Below are 6,000 nucleotides of genomic sequence, written 5' to 3'. Positions count from 1 at the left end.
ACACCACTTTAACTCCCATGGCTCAATGCTATGGGATTCTGGGAATTGTAGTTTGTTGTGGCACCCGAGCAAAGCTCCTCATGATTATGTAATGTAATGTAATAAAGTTTATTCGGTCATTGACCAGCAAATACAATAGTAATCATAAAAACCAATATTAAGCTCTAATTGTAAAAACTTTTAGATTGCACTACAGCTATGAATAGCAAAAGAGATAAAAGAGATAAAGGGATAAAATGCAATTGTTATGCATAAAATACAATCACAGAGGACAAGACATGAGCCATAAAACACAGTCCGCATCTGACTCTGATAGCTTCCAGTTCTCTATCAATATTGGTCTCAGTTAATATTTCAATTTCATCTCTTCATTAGAGGACGTATTTTACATACAATGTAACAAAATTTTGCTACTTTGTATACAATGCTAGGTATCTGACAGTTCAGAAGATTACAAACAAGTGAGGTATCTGTACAACTTGTAAATTTTCCCAAAAGAGGGGTAATCAGTTGAAGTCGGGAATCTTTATAGAATTGACAATATAAGAATGTATGTTCAAGAGTTTCAATGTCTCCCTCGTTGCAGGGACAAAGCCGTGCATGGAAGGGAATTTTCTTGAACCTGCCTTCCAAAACCGCTGAGGGGAGGGCATTAAATCGTGCCAAAGAAAACGCTCTTCTAAATTTAGGTAGAGTGATTTGAAACAGATATGGAGCAGGAGAAGACACCAGGATTTGCCTATTAATCAAAATATGGCCAGGAAATGCAGCAATCTCTGTCTGGCCTTCAATGTCAAGCAGTCTTTGTTTTATAGCCAATTTAGCCTGGTCGAAATTTAGTTTCAGAATAGAATCCTTCAGCAGACCCAAGGTTGTCAATTTCTTATTTATGGCCAATTCCCAAGAGGATTTATAGGTATCAGCCAAAATACATTTGGTTAATCCACCATGCATTTTATTTAACTTAAGCCAATAAGAAAAGATATAAATCCACATGCTTGTTTCAATTTTACTTACTCCAGCCTCTCTCCTCAATACAGCATTTGGGACAGTGCGACCGACTTGAAAAATTTTCCTTAGAAAATTTGTTTGTACACGTTCCAGAGGCAACAAATCATTATTATAGGGACCTAACTGAGCACCATACAACAGTTGTGATCTGGCCTTGGCCTGAAAAAGTTTGATTGCAGCTGGAATAAATTGAGCTCCTTTAGAAAAAAAGTACAATTGGATGGCATTTGCTGTTTTTTTGTGCATTTTTTGAGATGAAATCTAAATGAGCAGATCTATTCCCTGTGGTCTGGAATACAATCCCCAAATACCTGAAGATTTTAACCTGTTCTATAGTTTCGTTTCCCAGTTTCCAGTTTCTTCTCCTAAATTGATTAGAGAAGGTAATAATTTTAGTTTTAGCATGATTTATTGTTAGTTTTTCTTCGACACAGTAATTGGCTAACGATTTCAGGGCTCTCCTAAGTCCAACAGAAGTTAAGGATAAGATGGCTACATCATCGGCATATAGCAGTAGATTTACATGTCTATTTGCAATTTTAGGAGGATGGAAGGAAGAATCACTCAAATAAGGAACTAGGGAGTTTATATAGTAGTTAAACAAAATAGGGGCAAGAACACACCCTTGTCTAACTCCAGTCCTGACCTGGATTTCTTTTGATAAATGGCCTGATGAACTACATCTCACTCTCAGGCGGTTATTTTCATGCAATTTGACAAGTAACAACAGTAGTCGTTTGTCTATTGAGCTACTCATGAATTTGTCCCATAGTCTCGATCTGGAGACAGTGTCAAATGCAGCTTTGAAATCTATGAATGCAGCATGGAGAGGGATACCCATATGCAAGTATTTCTCTGTCAGATGTTGCAGCAGCAATGCATGATCAATCGTTGATCTTTCCGCTCTAAATCCTGCCTGCTCTTCATATAATATATTCTCAGTTTCTAACCAATCCATTAATTTAGTTTGTAAATGTTTAGCATACATTTTGCTGATTTGACTTAATAAACTAATTGGTCTAAAGTTTGATGGATCATTTCTTTTGCCCTTTTTGTATATGGGAATTATAATGGCAAGGCCCCACTCTGGGGGGAATCATAGCTGTTCTATCTATTGTCGTGAAAAGTGTGGATAGCACGGGTAACCACCAGTCTAGATCGTTTTTTAAAACTTCACTAGTAATGAGGTCCACACCAGGGGCCTTTGCAGGTTTAAGTTGACTGATTAAGGTCTTTACTTCCGAATATGAGACGGGTGGCCAACAGGGCAAAGTGGAGGCATTCAGCCTGAGGTCTTTAAATGACCTTGCAGAGTTATCATATAAGTTTGCAAAGTGATTTTCCCAGGTCTCCGCTGGAATTTGGAACAAGGGATTATTAACGTTTCTTGGGAAAGAAGGATTTACCTCTTTCCAAAAAAGAGAGGGATTATTTGCACTGGCTGCAGTTATTAATTTTTCCCATGACACTTGCATAGCAGCCTTTTTTTTGGATCTAATCAGCTGTTTATATTGTTTCTTTAATTTCAAAAGCTCTGCTACACTGCAAGCAAAATGATTAGCCTTGTATTGTTCAAACTTCTGTTTTAAAAGAGACCAAGTTTCTCTGCATTCCAGGTCAAACCAGCTTTGATGTTTTTTTGATCTTTGTCTGCTGATATTATCTTTGGAAGTAATTAATAAAGGTTGGATATTATTAATTAAATCATTGAACCTAAATAGTATTTCCTCATCATTCTTACTATTAATGATGTTACTATGGAGGCTTATAATTACTTCGTTTTTAAGAGACTTAGTCAAAGTCTCGGCAATTAATGGAGTCCATTTAACTCGTGTGGGTCCGATTTCAAGGGGCAAGCTCAAATTTTGGTTTACTGGTAGAAACAACTTGTCAAAAGGACCGAGATTTAATAATAATGGGAAATGGTCGCTTTCTGGGCGATTGACTATAGTAAACTTATATACATAAGGAATTAGATCTATAGTAATCCCAGCATAATCAATCACTGAGGGTCTGGCACCAGACCAATGAGTAAATTCGGCTGGATAGTCGTCATTTGTGGAGCCATTCAGAATTACCAAATTTAGCTCAGCGAAAGTTCTCAACAAACACAAACCTCTGTAGTCACAGCATAAATCTTTAGATTGGCGTATTAACAGTGGACATAGAGGAATATGAGTAGGTAATTGGCAATTGAATTTAGAAGAAATTGCAATGTCATTGGCCCCAATTCTAGCATTTAGATCTCCTGCCAGAATGATGTACATTGTCGGATCTAAATCCATGATGTCTTTGATGAATTTATTCAATTGATCCCATACTGATTTTATCTTAGTTTGGCCCTGTAGAGGTGGTACATAAACATTAATTAAACATAGTAAGCTGTTTTTTAAAATGGAGCAAAACAGCTAGGGCAGTTTGTTCTAAAGTAAATAATTTGACTACCTGTGTTTGTAGGGAGGTAGATATCAAGACACCTAATCCCCCACATAACCTGCCTTTACCTTTACCAGGAACTGCATCTAGTACTATTGCTTTAAAGCCATCTACGTACAATTCTTCCGCTACCCAGGTTTCTTGTAATAAAACAATATCATGGCGAGTAATAAATGACATAAAGGAAGGGTCATTGCGTCTGACTTTCCATCCGGCTATGTTCCAAGAGATGATGGACAAGGAGGAATGAGGCTTAACAGTTGACTGTCAATCATTCAAATTCAATAGGGATGTAAAAGGATTCATCTCTTTTGGGCCATTTTCAGTTACTTTCCCACGTGGAATAGTCCTAGTATCTGTACTTAAATCACCTGTGGAGCCGAACTTCATAACAGGTATCCTGCTGTTCTGTTTGTCCGGAGATAGAGGCGAAATAGATAAACTAGAGCGTCTCCTTTTTTTGTTCATGTGTTGAGATGAGGCACAAGATTTTAACAAAGGTGTTAAGGGTTGGTGCATCCAGTCCTCCTTGCAATTTGGAGATAGTTGGATTAAGGGTGACACAGTATTATTTAGCTCCTTGCAAGAGTTTTTAGGAATCATAGATCTAAGGGGTAACTGTAAGTCTTCTTGATTGACTGTTACACAATTTAATGACTCCTTCGATGGGACTGAAATACCAGATGAAAAACAAGAAGGAGGTAAAAGTTCTTGGATGATTTTAGTAGTATTAGTAACAGAACGAAGTTTTTCTTTAACATTTTCCAGTTTGCATAGTATTTGTTTTTGCTCATCTGAGGTGAGTGTATTGAACATTTGGACAAGTTCTTCATCATCTTCTGATGAGTTAATGGGTAATTGTATCAACTCCCTAACCTCTTTCTTGGTGTTATGATTCTTATTTATCTTATCCTTCTTGTTTCCAAAACTCAATAAAGGTTGTATTTTGGTGTTACATAGAACTTGAGTTGGAATAATTGCAAATCTTCTTAGCAATCTTCTGCTATCTAAAATCAAATCTGGAATGCTAGAATCTTTGAAAGTTAGAACAATTCTCATGATTCTATTTTTTGTGGGGAGCCAAAAAACTTCAGTGAGGTCACTAATAAGCAGTTTCCTTCTTAAAAGAAGAGAGAGTGAATGGAGAATTAATCTTTTTTTATGCCACTTCGCGTTGTTTTGGTGATTAATTGTTATTTGAAGCACAATCTTATTTTTTAAAGGAATTAATTTATCTTTAATGGAGGGCTTTTGAACTGGAATGTGTGTTACATCCTTAGAATGAAGGGGGTCTTGTTTGGAATAGTCATTTAAGGCCACTGTCCTCTCTCTTTTAGCTGTCAATTTGGATTTTTCCACAAGAGTCTTTATCCCATCCAATTTTTGATTGATGTTTGCGAGCTGTTCGAAAATTGCTATTACAGTTTTTGCTGTTAGTAGGCAGTTCTTAGCTACTAGCTCTAAATCCGTCTTATCATTGTTCAAGGCCTTGAATGAGGTGTTCAAGTTATGGTCGTAGCTTTCAGTTGGTATAGTATTTTCCTCCTCATAAGAAGAAAGATCAGAAGAACTTATGTATAAATTTGGTGTAGGATCAGTTGAAGTATTTGCCACCTCTTTGGGTTGGAGTAGGTCTTCCAATTTTAGTTGTTTTAAGGTTGATGCAGCCATAGATAATTCTGGGTTGTCAGATTTCTTGTGTGGGTGTTTCTTTGCATTTTTACATCTCTTAATATTAATGTGGGCGTTTCCTTGGGGAGATTTTCTCTTCCTCTTATGTTTGCACTTCATTGTCATCTTGTATTATTAGAGGGTTAGGCTCAATAGTTAATTAATATCCAATATCACTATATAGTAAAATAAATTATAATAAATAATGTTCTTATTCTCAATTAAGGAAAAGTAGGAGAGGTTTTACCGCCACTAGACCTCTCTCTCTCGGCGTTGCTGCTGCTGCTGTTGCGCCGCCGCCTCAGAGAAGCCGGAGGTGATGTTGGGGCTTTATAGCCCTGGCCTTGCCTCTCTCTCTCTCTCGGCGTTGCTGCTGCTGCTGCTGCGCCGCCGCCTCAGAGAAGCCGGAGGTGATGTTGGGGCTTTATTGTATATTTCCCAGAATTCCATAGCATTGAGCCATGGCAGTTAAAGTGATGTCAAACTGGGTTATTTCTGCAGTGCAGATGCAGCCTTCATCACACGCTTGGTATTGGAAGAGGTGTCAAGGGGAAATATGCTGTAAGACTTAAAGCAGGTTTGGGAAATCTCTGTGGGACCACTCACAGGCCATTTCCCACTATACAGCAGTGGTGTATGTTCTTTTATCACTCTGGCTAGGTAATTCTTTTATCATTCAGGCTTTATTACTTAGATGGGACCCCTTTATTAACCCACTAGTTCTGCTCATTTATCCCATCTAAGTGAGCAAGCAAGAAACAACAACCAATCCCTGATTTATGAATAGAGAATTGGTCCCAGAGAAAAAGGACTAGTAAATGGGTAGAAGCAACAGCTCTGAGGAAGAGGTGGTTCGACCAGTCTATCTGAAAGACCGTATTT

At 37.7% G+C, this 6,000-nt stretch overlaps 1 protein-coding gene across 1 annotated transcript in view; it reads left to right on the top strand.

Annotated features, from left to right (window-relative positions):
* The window catches only part of RGS22 (regulator of G protein signaling 22), a 98,118-nt gene that overhangs the window by 35,382 nt on the left and 56,736 nt on the right, over positions 1-6,000 (top strand). The window lies entirely within an intron of this gene.

This window comes from Sceloporus undulatus, chromosome 4 (genome assembly GCF_019175285.1).
Source record: "Sceloporus undulatus isolate JIND9_A2432 ecotype Alabama chromosome 4, SceUnd_v1.1, whole genome shotgun sequence".
NCBI classification, from domain to species: domain Eukaryota; kingdom Metazoa; phylum Chordata; class Lepidosauria; order Squamata; family Phrynosomatidae; genus Sceloporus; species Sceloporus undulatus.
The sequence above is the reverse complement of the archived record's forward strand: the minus strand, read 5'-3'. Positions and strand labels throughout refer to the sequence as shown.